Raw genomic sequence first — 16,626 nt, 5'->3', positions numbered from 1 at the left:
CCAGAACCTACAAAAAAAATAGAAGATGAAGTTCACCACAGCTGAAAAGTTCAAAATCTTTTAAAAATCTGAAACTGTTGGTCTTGGCTCAGGATCAGCATTAACATTCAGAACTGACAACATAATGTTGAAATTACACAGAAGATAACAATTCAGTGCATTAGCAGAAAGTGCTACATATTCAGAGTCTTCTGGAAAGACAGCAGGAGCAAAAGAGATTGGTGCTTATTTGCTCTGCTTTCTTAGGAAGAATTGAAATGAATAGTTTGATTTCTGCAGTTGACAAAATTGTTTTGGAGGGTGCCGCTGGAGGGGCAATAGCAGAGCAGTGAAAGAGTCGGATACCAGTGGATAAAGTACCCAGATAAACTGAATCACACATCTCAAAACAACCACTACAACTGCAGCACCTGCTATCTGCCATTATCACTGCAAGTTGGTTGGCATGAAAGGACAAAAATTTTTGCAATGAATGTCTGCTACTATGAATCATCATGATGTTTCAAAGTGTTTTTCAGCAATGAAAAATCAACAGTGTGTTCACATCAAAAATGAGGACAAAGTCTCTAACATCTCTTTTATATAGCACAGCATGTCTGACAATAGCGACTCAGATTAGAAAAAAATAAAGCTACTAAGAAGGTCTTAAATGTTTAAGGTGTAAATGGAAGCAGTCAATTCAAAAGATAATGGGTGAAACAAATAATTCTAAATGATTGTCTTCATAATGACAATTCTGTAAGAAAAATGAAAGAAAATATTTAAGCTTTGCTGTTATGAGAATGGATTAGATGCTTTTATAAAAAGAAGTTTTTTCTATTCCTTTGCAGTATATGATACCAAATAAATGAAACTGTGTAATGAACCAAATCTTCCACAGATTTTAGTGAGTGACTCTAATATGGTGGCAGATGGTGTAAATCAGTGCAAAATTTGGCAGTAGGTATTAAATGGAATCTGTGATACTTCCAGGGACTTATATGCATGCAACCATGAGTTTCATTTGAAATCACAAAATTTTTCTTGCGTTTGGATGAAAGCATGAACTTAATTTAGCCTTTCAGACTGTTCCTGGCATTTGAGTTGTCATTAGTCTTCATTCTGATTTAGGAGACAGTGTGCGCTAATAAGTCAGAAGACAAAATCTAGCGACTTCCATCCGCTAAAATGTTTGGTAATTTAGAGAAAAACCTCGTAGGACAAAAAGCTGACTGCTGCTGCATAATGAGACATTTTCCCATCTCTTCACTTTTAGATTAACTTGAGAGAAGAGCTTGTCAGAAGGGACTCACTCAGTGTGGAGAAGCTCCCTCTGATCAGCACATGGAGGAGAGAAGTCCAGGAAACAGAACTCTGACTAAGTACAGCTAAAAACGACTTAGCGGAGAGAAAGGCCGAGGACAACATATAATACAGTTTTTGTTTTTTCATTCTTCATTCTGGTAATTTGTCTTTAGGAACAATTTTTCACTTTTGGAAACTATTTTGTGATTTTATGTACTCGTTACGACTTACCAACGAAATATTTTCTGTAAATATTGCACTCTTTTTCCTTGTTCCTTCACCTTAATTTTGTATGGAAATTTAGGACTATCGCAGACAGTGCAGAACTGTTTATTCCCAGAGGAGCTCAAGTCCCTTATAGGTTTATTTAGACACTCTTTTTCTCAGGTGTAATGTCTTTATCTCCTTTTCCTGGCATGAATTGTAACCATTATCTCATGTCTTCTGTATTTATGTTGTTTTGTCTTGGGCACTTTGTATCTATCAGATACCAAGATAAGTCCTATGTTTCAAGAGCAGATTCTGAAATTAATTTAGCTCAAGAAAGAATAAGGACACTACTGAAATATTTGTCCTATATTCTGATCTATACTCTGCATTAAGGTAAGAAATTTTATGCCCTTGAATGTCTGGTGTACTAAACTGAGGATCTTCTGCTTTTAATATCAGTGATATTAAAAGTGATCAGGCATGTGATGAGAAGAGCTAATTGATAAGAAGTGAATAGAAAGTGAATTATTTCTTATTTCTTTTTCTTATTTCTCTCTTTCTCTCAATATTATGCACGTAAAGTGCAGATATTAGGATATTAAACACTTTAGATAGATGTAGTTTTTAGCTGTGAAGTAGAGACAGATTCCTCCAGGCAACCATGCATAGAGAAAAAGAAAAAATCTCAAGGTATCATCTAGTGTATCATTTCTATCATCTTGCAATCCTTTTCACTAAGTCTAATTGGTAATTTCTAGCTACCTGAAACATTTTATGTTTGGCTGTGTTGACTTTTTTTCATGTATTTCTAATTCATATTTTCAAATTATGAAGGTGTCCTTCAAAATATCTACTATTCATGCCCTGACACTCAAAAGTCATCATCCTCTGTGAATTTAATAAACTCTGTGCTCCACCACTGCGGTTGTAGATGAATCAATGGATGAGTGGAACCACAGCCAGAACACACACTTGCAGGACCTGGGGTCCTTCTTATTCTTTCCATGGTAATACAGAATGAGTGATAAACTCTCTGTGTGCAGGGTCTTCTGGATAGTTTTATATCTAGGCAGCAGCATTTCATCCACTTCTTGGAAGGGTTGAAGCATCGTCCTGTAAACCTGTTTGTCCTTTGCTATTGACAATAGAGACAGGAAGATTCCTAGGACCCCAGTAAAGACTTTTAAATTTAGTAGGGAACATATCATTCTTTGTAACCACAGTATAATCATGGTGCACATGAGTGTTTAGAAATTATTAGTGACAACTGAGAGATGAAGGAAATTTGAGATAAAAAAACAGTGAGTAGATTTGACAGCAAACAGTGCTTTGTTGCTTGCTGTATCTGGGACCATGCTTCAGCCAGGGCAATACACCACAAACAACTGTTTTATTTGTAGAATGAATAGGTCTGGCCACATACCCCTGACTAAGAGAAGCAAGAAATGTGTCTGGTATTGTGTATTATTATTGATAATTATTTTTTTTCTCAATGTAAAAAAAAAGAGAAAAAAATGTATCCTGAAAATGAAACGTGATGAAGGATTACCAGTGATAGACTCTGGACAAACTAATTTAATGCTTACTACTTAGGTGTTTGGTCTGAAAAGTAGGAAATGGAGATGATATAATAGCTTTCTGGAGAGTAGATAATGAGTTTTCAGGCATGAAGGCCTTGACTTTACACTGCCTCTTTTGATGAGGTAAACTGTTTGTCAGCATATTAACACCACCAAGTAATTTCCCTCTATTCTGGTTCTGGTAGTATATAAGCTGTGCCTCAACTGCATTTTGCCTTGCCCTTCTTAATCTTGTGTTCATTCCCTAAATGAGAACTGAGGCTTTCCCTTTTCCCATGAAGTCTAAGTCCTTCAGTGAGGAAGGAGCTAAGGTGACTGACTGCCTTGATCCCTCCTAAATGCCACAGGGGAGGAGGTGAGCTGGAAGCACGCCGTGGACAAAAGTATCGCAGAGTGTCAGTGGTCCTGCTGGTGTCACTGTGATTGTTAATGGATGTCACAGAACTTTAAAAGTTTCAGATGCTGCTCTAAATTATGCTGAGAGCTGAACAGTTTCTAACTCTAAGGACTGGAGGTATGGAATGCAGCCCCAAGTTGTTTTTACAGGATTAGATGTTTCTGTCACATTACACTGTTACTTTCAGAAAAGATTGACTGCCTTTAGTGTATTGGTCTAATTTTTGCAGACCTTTTTCAGTTGCTGTATCTTGTATCTGACTTATATAAGGGAGTGAAAAACAGAAAAAAAGATATATAAAAGTTTAATTTAAACTTTTTGGTGTTCCTGATTCAAATTCAGAATCAGCAAAAATAGTTGAGATTTCAGTCACCACCACATCAAGAAGGTTCTTCCCATTCTTCTGTTCTCTTTTAAGAGGTAGAGAGAGACAGACAGAACCATAATATATGTATACTTTGCACCTGCTGTGGGTCTGACTGCCTTTATTTATGAAGGTCATCCCTCATGTCCAGTTCTCTTGGAAATATCATCAGAGATATTTCTTCTTGACAAATGTGCTTTAGGGGATGAATCAAATATTATTGAGCTGTCACTGCCTACAGGTAGTTTGGAAGACCTCTCCTCCCAGAGTAATTATTTTGCCTTTGGATATTTTAATAGGTACTTGTATTAGAATCCAACTCAGGTCTGTAGTTACAAAAACTCCAAATTGAAATTGCAGGTCTCTAAGCAAATTGGACAATTTGGCAGCTTCCTTCTGTTGGGAAGTTTACAGTACCTATATAATTATTAAGCTGTCAAGAGAAAACTGACTTCCCTGAGAGTGTCAGAAGCATTCTCATGTAGGAAAAATGGAGAATGCAAAAGCCAAGAGAGCAAGATGGAAACTTTCCATAATGCTTTTTGTAGCAGACATTTAGTACCAAAGAGATGTGTAGAACAGCTGGGCATTGACCCTCTGAGGTCTGGAGATTTGGTCCTGGCCTGGTGGGGGAGTGTTCAGGACAGAGTCTTTGATGGAAGGCATGAAATGGGTCACTCACTGCAGTTTTGCTGTGGATTTTTATGATTGTCTTTTCTTTTGTTCTACTCTGGGCACCTGCTTCCCCCTGTGACAGCTGAATCCTGTGTATGTTTGACAGACATAAGGGGGCTGAAGATTTTTAACTTGGTAGCTCCTTTGAAGTGCTGAATGTCTGCAAAACTGCTGTCAGAGAGTGCTAGACCTCCTTATTAATAAGAAGATAGTCAGTCACTATGTTTCCTGTCCCAGATTACCTCTTATTACCTCTTATTATTATTACCTCTGGCTTCAAGTATCCCATGAAAAAGCTATTTTTACTATGCCAGACCTTTATTCAGTCTTCCTGTAAGCCTCCCAAAAATTCAACTAATAAATGGCTTATTCTTCCCTCTCCAAAAAAGCTTTTATATATCTGTGTTCCTCCCACAAGCTTAAAACTCTAGGGGCCGAGACTTCTTGCAGAGGTCAGCATGTGAGCTTTCTCACTTTGCCAGCCTTAGTCCCTGCTGCAGGAGTTAAATGCCAGTTTTGGGTTTATTAGCACAGGCATTACTGAATCCCTTCATTTCCAGACAGTTCAGGACAAAATCTGAACCTTAGGGTTTCTGCCTCTCTGTGTTCTTGTTGATCTTGTTGATTTGGAAGTCAGTCATCTCAAACTTTCACAGTTCTGTAAAAAGCCTGAAAACCTAACAGGTATCATTAGTTAAAAACACCTTTCTTTTTGACAGGGAGCTTTCATATGTTCATTTGTAGGGAAATAATCTTTCACATGTTTCTAAGTCTCTTTCGGCAGCTATCTCACTTTCATGGAGAAAAGACCTTTTGCTTAGGGACTTCAGTCCATAATTAGAGTTTGAAACCAAGACATAATAAAAGAAAGAATAATATTTATTCCTTGTGAATTTGTATGCCTAATTTCTGTATGATAATTGACTGGAACATACTGTGGAACAATATACGCCACAAGTACCTTCTAGAAGAAGCTGATCATCTTCATGAACATCTATTCATGTTTTTCTCAATATTAGAAATTTAGCCAGAACCTCTCAAAAAAAGAAAAGAAATTTGAAGGTGACAAATACAAGGTTTTAAAGATACTTATAGGAGTACACATATATAATAAACACTGTATTTGTGTGTATAAGTATATAAGTGTATATTGATGTTTTATTACACATGTATATACACACATACAGTCTTTAAACATTAGAAAAAAGACATTTCCTTCTGTATATAATAATAAATAAGGTCCTACCTCTAAATGGCCCTGATGACCAGATGAGAAGTTATCTGACTTCTCCTGGCATCCCACCTTTCCTTCTATGCTTTCAGGAAGCCAGTTCAGCTGTTCCCACCCAGCTTCCACAGGTTTAACTCTGTGTGCTCTTTACCTGTGGCTCGTGTAATAACTCCAGCATCTGTTTTGCACCTTTGTGACAGCAGTTGCTGTACCCTGTACAGCATGTTTTTATAAAAAACTTGATCTGTACTTAAAACAAATGAAATAATTTCTGGCTTTCTTTTTACTGCATGGAGTAGGTATAAGGAAGCTGTTGTTTGTCTGCCTCATTAGCCACTGCTTGCCTACTAAGCGACTATTAAAATAAAACCTATACTCACCCCATGCAGTTACAGCAGTGGTATGAACTGTGAATAGACAACAGAGCAGATGTTGGAAGGTCATTGTAGAACCAGAAATGATGCATCTTTACATTTAGCATCTATCTTCCTGACTCCCAGGAATTTGATTCTCCCTTGATTATTAAGCAAGAAAAGAGCATTTGTTTTGGGTGAGCCTTTTGTTTGGTTCTCATGCAGTGTATAGCACAACAGGACACGGGGCCTTCAAAAAGCAATGATTGATGATAGCTCCATCTCCACGCCTGTAATGGGTTTAAGCAGTAATTGCTGCATCAATGCCAAAAGATTTACAAAGGTCAAAATCAAGAGGGAGAGAAGACCCCTGTCCCTGTCCCTGCCACCAGGAGAGTAATTGTTATCAGTAGCTCCAATAATGGCAAAAGTGCTGAGCTTGCTTTGTGGTTATGCCTTAAAAACTTGATTATGTTTCCCTGGTTTGAAAACCTCACTGGCAGGCTTTGCATGCTGATTACAGTCATTTTTCTTCCCACTTGATGTTGACCATTGCAGTTGTCCTTGAAACACCCCTCCCCTCACCAACCCCTCCCACCCTCAATCTCATTATAATTTCAGCAGTGCTCTTGCTGAACAACAAGAGGATCAGTGGTGGATGCCTTCTCTGATATTCCAGCAGTGGTGGATAGCAGAGAGTGGTGCTATGGGAGAACAATTTTCCTTAGTTAGACCATACTCTGTCATCCTGAAGAGGCAGAGACACTGTGTTGCCTTGGAGAGAAGGACACTTGAAGGTGTTTTGAAGGTGTAGAAGTGGTTATCAGCAATGATGGCAGCGCTACAATGCTTAGTTCAGTCTTGGGCTCTGCCACAGATGTTTCGACCAGCATTGGTTGTTCAGCCATGAAATGGCCATGTACAGAGAATAGGTTAGAGGCTGAGAGAGAGAAAGAAAATGCTGATACTTCTGCCTTTCTTCATGCTTGTGGCTGGCCATGCAGCCCTGGTGCCACTGTGAACTTTGTCATCTCAGTTCTTGACAGCACAAATGTTTTGTAGAGGTGGAAAAATATCCTCCATCCTTCTCACTCTGGTATATGTAGGAAAGAATAGGAAAGAATATCTTAGAATGCATCTGGAATGGCCTTGAACTTTTTCCTCACTTCCATAGGTGTCAAGGCAACACAACTTAAATGTTTCCAGAAAGCCACTGCTGTCTTCTGAGGGTGAGGCTGGATAATCAAACCAATTGATTTAATATGCTCTAGTTTATCAATTTTGTTGGTTAAAATACCCACCTCTTAGTTATGAAGTTTAAACTGAATAAAAATGAATTCAAGTATGAACAATATATTCTGCCAAGTCTGCTTCAGTCTAACTTAGGGCCTTGTAAAAAAAAAGCTAAAAGAAATTGCAATATTTTTTTGTTTGTGCAACATTTCAAGAGACTGAAGAAGCATAAAGGGATTCCCCTGTGCCAGCCTCAGGCCTAGAAGACTCACAGGCTGGCTCAGATTGTGGGGGAGACCTGTGGGCAGTGTAAAATCAAGAAGAGAACAGCTGTGGGCTTTAGAGAAGACAGACAGCTGGAGGGAGGTTTCCTTTCATGAAAAGCACATTTCAAAAAGCTCTTGATTCCTGCTAATTAAATAAATCTGAAGTTATTCCCTGACTCACTGGAGTTTAATCTCTTTTTCATCCTTCTTTCTCAAAGTCGACAATTACAGACGGGTGGCTGCTCACTGAAACATGATGATGCTTCTATACCCCCAAGGTAAAGCAAGGTTTGTCTGGATCCACATCCACTCACTGGCTTTATTATACAAGTTGTCCTAGTGTAACTAAGGCAATTGGGTTACACAGTGCATATCCTTGGACAATCAAACCACTTTTAAACTATGTTTGCATTGACTCGAAAGAGTTAGTTTCAGCTCACTGGGTAAAAGTGTAGCTTCAACTACTGTGAGTAACTCTCTATTAAATGTTCAAAGTCTTGTAACTAGGTCAAAATTACATTTACTTAGTTACTCTGCTGCAGTGTTTCAGGCTAAGAAAGCCTCCCTAATCCTTAGGTTCCATCACCACTGAGATCTCAAGGCTTTAAATCAGACCAGACAATGCTTTACTAAGTGTTCAGACCTGAACATAAACAGCACATTTTTCCTTGTAATAATATTTTCCTCCAAACATCTGGTTCTACTTCCAGTCATGTAATCTGTTTATAAATCTTGATTGTATTCTATATAACATAGAATCATAGAATCATAGAATGACAAAACCATAGAATAATTTGCATTGGACCAGACCCTAAACATCATCTATTTCCAGTGTCTCTGCCATGGGCAGGGATGCCAGTTAGTAGATCAGCTTGCTTAAAGATCCATCCAGCCTGACCTTGAAAACATCCACGGATGGGGTATCCACAACTTATCTAGGGAACCTGTTCCTTTGTCTTGCCACCCTCACAGTAAAGAATTTCATCCTAATATCTAACATAAATTTACTCTTTTTCAGCTTAAAGGCATTACCCCTTCTCCTATTACTATAGGACCTTGACAAAAGTCCCTCTCCAGCTTTCTTGTAGCCCCTCTTCAAGTACTGGAAGGTGCTGCAAGGTCTCCCTAGAGCATTTTCTTCTCCAGGCTGAACAACTCAAGGTCTCTCAGCTTGTCTTCATAGGAGAGGTGCTCCAGCCCTCTGAACAATTTTGTTGCTCTCCTCTGGATGGACTCCAACAGGTCCAAGTAATTCCTTAGCTGTGGACTCCAGAGGTGCATACATCACTCCAAACTGGGGTCTTGTGAGAACAGAGCAGAGGTGGAGAATTATCTCTGACCTGCTGGCCACAGTCCTGTTGACACAGCCCTGGAAAAAGTTTGATTTCAGAGCTGCAAATGTACATTTCTGGGTCATGTTGAGCTTCTTGTCAACCAATATGCCTAAGTCCTTCTCCTCAGGTCTTCTGTCAATTCATTCTCTACACATTGTCTCTATTTGTGTTTGGGATTGCCCCAGTCCAGGTGCAGGACCTTGCACTTGGCCTTGTTGAACCTCATGGGGATCACACAGACCCACCTCTCCTGGGTGGGTGTCAGCCTGTCAAGATTCCTCTGGATGAAGTCCCTTCCTTCCAGTGTGTCAACCAATCCACACAGCTTGGTGTGCAGCTTGCTGAGGGTGCACTCAGTTGCATCATTCATGTCACCAACAAAGATGTTAAACAGTGCCAGTCCCTATACTGATCCCTGAGCAGCTGCACCCATCACTGCTCACGACCTGGAGACTGGGCCCTTGAGCACAACTATTGGAGTGTGTCCATCTGGCCATGTCAGGTCAAAAGGTGGCTTCCTCCACACCCTTGAGAGAAGAGTTGCCACTGCTGTCACGCATCACCTTTACTTGGTTATGTTGGTGGTTACCTGGGGAGCTGATGGGGCTGCCTTGCTCAGCTCCAGCACCTCCCTTGATGTGATGGGTCTTTCCTTCTCAGTCTGCAGAGCGTTGATGTGATTCTGCAAAGGTGCCTCTGGCATCAGGGGAAATCTCTTCCTCCTTCTGTTCCTTGCCACTGCATGTTTCCAGTCTCCTGCACCGTTGTCCCTTCTGCATTAGTGCCACCCCCTCCCCTTGCTGTTTGTGCAGACCCCAGCTGAAGCTGCACTCTAAGAGAAGTGCCCACCTGGAGCATCAGAGACAGTGAGTGACCTTGACCCGAGCAGGATGGTTCCTGGTTCCTGGATTATGTGGACTTAATCTCAACACTTAGCCAGTGGAATGTCCCTCTTTTGAAGAGGTGCTGTTCCAGTGGTCATGAACTGCCGTACCAGCCCTGGAGTGATAGATAGAGTCTATCAAATCTAATGCTTGTCAAACTGTGTCTATTGTCAGATTCTTAATGTTTTTCAAATTGCAAGATTACGGAGGTCATTGTTCTACTGAAAATAATCTTCTCCACTGCTTTTATGTATTTTCTTGTCAGTAGGATTGAATTCTTTGCTGTTTGCTATTTTCTTTTACATACTTCTCCCCATAAATCCTTATGCAGTATGATGAGACACACCACCAAAGTGTGGACAGCACTGGGGAGGTGGGACTACTATGATGTCACACTCATCCCCACACCATATCCTGTGTTTCCTGTTGCTCCCCTTTTCCCTTTTCCATTGTACTGGAACAAAACAGATCCATTGGACTTAGGGAGTCAGTATGGAGCCCTTTGCTACAGGAAGGAAAATGGATCAGAAAGGGAGTGCCTGGACAAAGTTGCACCAACACTGTACTGTATATCATATTATGCCATGGGAATATCCATTACTTAGCAGAAGTAGTAGTGAAATAATCCCATACCCCTAGAAATGCTTCTGGGCTTTTGTCAAACACGCAGTGATATTTTAATAGTTTTCTGTTGTAATTATCATGATACATGTTATCTTTTTTCAGTTTAAACTATTTCTTTCTTCACAGAAAAATGATAAATGTACTAAACATAAGCCTGAATCATTTATTTTTCTGAAGTACTTTTTTTTCCCAGTGAAATATATTTAAGTAAATAATAATGTTGGGGTTTTTTTTTCCCAGATAGGTTTTGAATTAAACCTCACATCTTTGAGTAAAGTTGAATTACTGTTGCTTTTTATAACACCACTTACAAAGGGGGAATTTTTTTCATCTACCTTCAGCCACCTAAAAACTCCATATTTATTCTAAGATGACACTTTGTTCTGTCTAAATTATCAATAGAAAGGGTTAGGTACCTCCAGAATATACTTAATATGATGAATTCACTTTACAATAAACATTTAGGCTAAATGAGGTACACAAGTTTAGAAATGGACCTATATGACACACCAACACTTGTAAGTACATAGGTGAGTGTTTTAATTAGGAATGTGTAATATCAGATGGAACTCTACTCATATTTCCAAAAGCCCTTCTTAAACCACCAATGTTCAATTCACTCAGATTATGATTTCAGGACATGTGCAGTCTCATAGATTTGCCAGAGTGGCTCCAGAGAGTATCAACCTTGTAAACCAAACCTAAGGCATTTCTTTTGTTTGTAGCTCCACTGCAGCTTGGACCTGACTTCACATTTAACTGGAAAAAACATGCAAAACTCACAGATTTTCCGTTCATCACCTCCAAGTGGCTCTACAGTATAGTCAGAATAGAGAACCATTTCAAAGATGTTGACAGAGAAGGAATCAGCTTTGTGCAGTCTTTTATCAAAAGCAGTATGCACTTTAATGCTAATACTTAATAGCTACTGAGCTCTGCCCCACATCTCCATGCAATGTTTTATAACAGGGTATTAATTTCAGCATTTATTTCCTCTTTTTACTTACTTTACTTTACTTACTTTACCTTTTACTTGATTTTCAAATTTCATTTCTATTTTTTAAGCTTTCTTCTCAAGCCCTAAAACATGCATTTTGTCCCTGAAACACATCTTACCTTCAGTACATATCTTCCCCTTTTCAAACTAGAGAAATGAGTGGGAGATGCATTTGCCCATTTCTGGATGTCATTTTGCATATATCTACAGGTTCCTGAAGATATTAATTTCAGATTTTTGTAATCTAGGAGGTGTGGCAGGAAAAATTAGTACAAAATTTGTTTCTTGTACACTTTACCCTTGCCTTTAGTTCTGTTTTCACTTGAAGACATGGTATGGCAATAAACAGACCTTTAAACTAGCTCCGTATGTGTGTTATTTTTATCCCATTCATTTAATTTCTGTTTAATTTTTCAATTCATTTCATGGCTCTGAGTGGGTTCTATGGACTAATTCACCTTTAGTTTTTCTGATTCCTTAACTATTTCTCTCTTTTCCTTCTATTATTGTAAAATATAAGGAAAGATCAGCTTTCTGAATTCAGCTGTCTTAACCAAAACTCGTACTGCTATGCTTCATATGTTTGTTTTCCTTCCAAAATTTGTAACAACATCACTAATATAAAAAATGTAAGAAAATTTAATTTCTGGGTTCATGGCCAGTTTTTTGACAGCTATATTCATCAAGTATAGGTTGAGAAGCTGATAATAGCTTTAAGAAATAATGTGAAAATAGAAATAAGAGATTTTTCTTATCAGAATTTAGTTAGAGGAAGAGGGGTGAAGGCCAGGATTGCAAATTGGAGGTGCAGAATATCAGAGAGTGATAAAGGTTATAGATCACATGCATTTACATGTCATCAGTCTTGTCATCCACGAGGCTTGTACCATGTCTGATAAATGAAGAAGAATTAATTTGTAAGGATCAAGAATCTGGAATTAATGGAATTTGATCATGCCACTCATCAAAGGTACAGAATTGAAATATTTAAATGATGTAGAGTGAAGTGTAATCATACTTGAAATAGATATGAAGAAACCTGGGAACTTTGTCTTTTCCTCTTCCCCTTGTCTGTAAATATTTCTTATTCTTGTGTATGTCCTTGGCCCATTCATCAGACACTCTCATCTAGATCATAAGAAGGATTGTTTTTTTATGCCTTTCACACATTTTATACCCATTACATGTTTTGGTCTGTTTTGCTGAAACCTCATAAGTTCTCTTTCTGATTTCCCTGGACACATGAAAGAAAACCTCTTTCAGCTGTTACTGCTCTTAACACGTACTTGAAAGTGGATTTGGGACAGAGGCTGAGACACTCTAGAGAATTATTTGAAGCAGGGGTTTACAAGATCTATTTCTTCCCTGCTATTTTATTCCTGTAATGGGAGCAATCATCCACAGGAACTGGGTGTGATGCCTAGAAAGGAACTTGCTGGAGGCTGTAGTCAATTTTTGCCATGAGTCTTCAAAGGACATGGACTGTCATGTCACCAAGCCTGTGATTTTCTACTTTTCTCTGTTTCTTGTATAATCACATATAGTCAGTACTCTGGGCTGTAGTTGTGAAACCTTTGATTGCTCTCTGCATATCTAAATCTCTCTGTTTCTTTGTCCATATTATCCATTTAATGAAGTGTTTTCTGAATACAGGAACCAGCATGAAAGCAAGCAGCTGCTGGAAGAAAGAGATTGGAAGAGGAACTCAGTGTTCAGCCTGAAATATGCATGTTAGCCTCATATTTGTAGATTTTCTTAAAAGCAATGGCCAATTTAGTTTTGCATGCATTATCATGCAGAAGTCATAAACATACTCAGATCTTCCACAGCACTATGGATGACCTTGCTTGGATTTTTGTGGTGTTTCCCCAGACCTTTACCTTTATATACAGGCTAAACATGCCTAAAATCACAAGATTTTATGATCACACCAAGTCGGCCCTGCAATATCCCACCTCCAAATCTGTCCTTGAAAAGTGTTTTTTAACATTTCAAATCCCTGTTTTGAAGAGATCCTCTCTGCAGTGAACCAGAAAAATGGGCGTGCATGGTTTTGTGCTACATGCTGTAATCTATCATGCCAGGCTGAACAAAAATCTCTATCCAGATAGGGACACTTAGACTTCTGAATGCAGAAGGTTAAGAGAAAATTCACACTGCTTTACCTATCCTCATATTTGTGCTTCCTCATCTTGCCACTGCTCATTTTACAAATTAATATTTTAACAAATATTTATCATTTATAATGCTACCATGCCATTAGCAAAATAACTCAGCTAATTAAAGAAGAAACCAGGAAAGAAATAACAAATCTTTCCTTTATCCCTGACATCTTATCTGTGAGTCGACATCTTGCTTTTCTGTGCTTCTGTTTCTTTATTTGAAAGGTAAAGCTACCACATAGTACAAAGTGATTGCAAGAATAATAAACATGAAATAGAAACCTTTTCCACATCTGGGCCACAACAGTCAGGAAAGGCAAATGGGATGAGGTAAGTAATAAAAATACTTTTTTTTTTTATTTCTAGATACAATTCCAGAAGTTTTAGGCATTCAAAGGTTGCAGAAATGAAGACACTAGAAACACCAAAGAGTGACAGTGTCAGTGCTTCTGTTGCAGTGGGTGTGGGGTAGGGCACAGATGTAAGCTAATGTTTTAAACACAAAGTTTGAAAGTTGTAGCAGTTCACACAATTAAGCCGGTGACTCAGTGAATTCCATCTTTTAGAATTTCCTCAGCTTTGACACATCATGGGGTGACTTTATGTTCCACTGTTTTCACATCCTTGTTGATATCTAGAATTAGCCAAGCATCTGTTACTCCAATGAAATCAGATATCTGTTCTAATACAGTTCTTTTCAATACTGCAGTTGATTTGATTATTCTTTGTACTGAAAAAAGGGGAACACATTCAATTCTGTTACAAAGGAAAATTATTTCTTCCATTATACTCTTTTTTTTTACTGTTCAATTAGATTTACTTACCAGTAACTTCTATCAAAGCTTTTCCTTATCTGATTTAGCATCTTTTAGATGAAAAACTATTAAATTGAGAAAAGAATTAAACTGAAATATGTATCCATGCTCAGACTGAACACTGTTGGGGTAATAATAATGTTAGGGATTTATTTTCCACAAAACATTACATTTTTCTTACCATCCAGCCCTAATTAATCCTTGAAATCTCCTCTTTTTAATTGTATTTTCTGACAGGATGACTTATTTTCCTGGTCCAGCACGACTTACTGCTTCTAACATCCAGTTCATGCTTAAAATAATGGATCAAAATATTGTGAGATTTATGTGTATAAATTTGGAGCAGTGAAATAGATCAAATTTGCTCTCTGTAATTTGCTCTTCTGAATATGCTTAGAGCTCTGCTATCTTTGTAAGGGTCAGGGGAAGGAATGGTGCACATCACAATGTGATTCCTGATATAGGTGGACATTCATATCTTCTGATAAAGTGTTTTGCATTTTTCATTAATAATGTATGGAGTGATTCACATCTTTGAGGGAACAAAACCAGTGCATTTTCTTGGACATCCAGGGAGATATCCCTTCTTCAAACTTCAATACGGTCCAACACCTCTAAGCAGTATTAAACAAGTTCTGGGATATATCAGCCCAAATAAATTCTCCTGGGTCATCTGTTTTGACTCTGGTGCTTCTTGAGAAAAGGTGACATAAATTATTTTTATAGGTTACATGTGATATATACTCATTGTTTCCCTATAGCTGAGGTTAGAATTAGATGTTTAAACTCCACACCAAAAGGCAGCTAATGAAGTTAGTCCATTCCACTTGTTTTTTATCTAATTGCAGCTTGCAGCCCTGTCAGAGAAGATCTGTCAGAGACCAAAAGGTAAATCTGTAACTGATTCTGTATCTGAAATCTGTATCTATGACTGAATAGATAATATACAAAAAGCTTCCCTAATATAGACGTGTGCCAAGCTGTTGAATTCTGAAGTGATATTGATGTTCAGTGATATTATGTAACCACTCCAGTTCATCCATTTTCTCCTAAAATCCATTCTGGATATCCTATCTTCAGTTAACAGGAAATTACTTGGATCTAAGGAGAATATTTTAAAAGCTGTTTCTTCTGATTTACTGGGTATATTGCACAGCAGGGCCTCTAACTCTTATGGAGATATTACATTTCTAGTCACTTTGTAAGTCACAAGAAGAAAATTTTTGAGAGAAGCAGCACAAAACTGTCAGCAGCAATTCTAATTGATGCATACCACAGAGATCAGATGGAGGCTTTTTTCATTTATCCTCACAGGTTAGGGATAATTTTTTTTACTTTTGGGAATTATTGACATTTACATAAGATACCCTAGAGACCTCTGTGAGAGGAGCTGGAAAGAGGGATTTAATCAAACTATAGATTACTTAATATATTTGCTTATTTATAATGCATGATTTGAAACTGTTTTTCTGATGATCATAGTTAATTTTAAAGTGTGTAGGTGCTTATTAGAGAATACATACAAAAACTTTATTAGTAATTAATTAGTGCCTCCCACGATTATATCACTTGCCTCAATTTTACTTACAAACCTCTAGGAATGTCTTTCTCCTGCAGAATTTCAGAGATTTCTTCAGTGTAATCTGGAAGGTCTTCCTTGTTTCTGTCCATTGAATTTAGTGGATTTTATTGCCTCATTTCCTTCCTTCTAATGCTTTCTCTGCTAAAATAGCATAACATATACTGCTCTATATAATCTAATAAGTAAATTCAGTGTATGCCATTCCGCTCTCTGGACTGACTCTGATGTTTTCGGAATATTGGATCTCTTGGTGGGTTACAGCATTCTCACAGCACAGCTACAGTCAGGTCTCAACATGGACTCAGATAGGTAAGAAAAAATACTAATTAAATGAAGCATTTCCATTGTCTGGTTAAAGTGCAAAGCATATTTAATTAGCATGAAATCGTCCATACTTAATTCAGTGTACTATTTAATGCAATGTTCAGCACAGATTATTTCCAACAGTGTCATACTTCCAATGTTGCATCTCACAGGAAGAAGAAGAGAAAGCAATCATTGGATAGATATTTGTCACTTTTCTCAATACACATACTACAGTCACAGATGTGAGTATCTACACACTGTGGGAGACAGGTCAGTGTTTACAACCACCCTTTGCACTTTAGTCCTTTAATGGGGGAGGAATTACCTGT

This window comes from Parus major, chromosome 1 (assembly GCF_001522545.3).
Source record: "Parus major isolate Abel chromosome 1, Parus_major1.1, whole genome shotgun sequence".
Lineage (NCBI taxonomy): Eukaryota > Metazoa > Chordata > Aves > Passeriformes > Paridae > Parus > Parus major.
Note: the sequence above shows the minus strand (reverse complement) of the source record.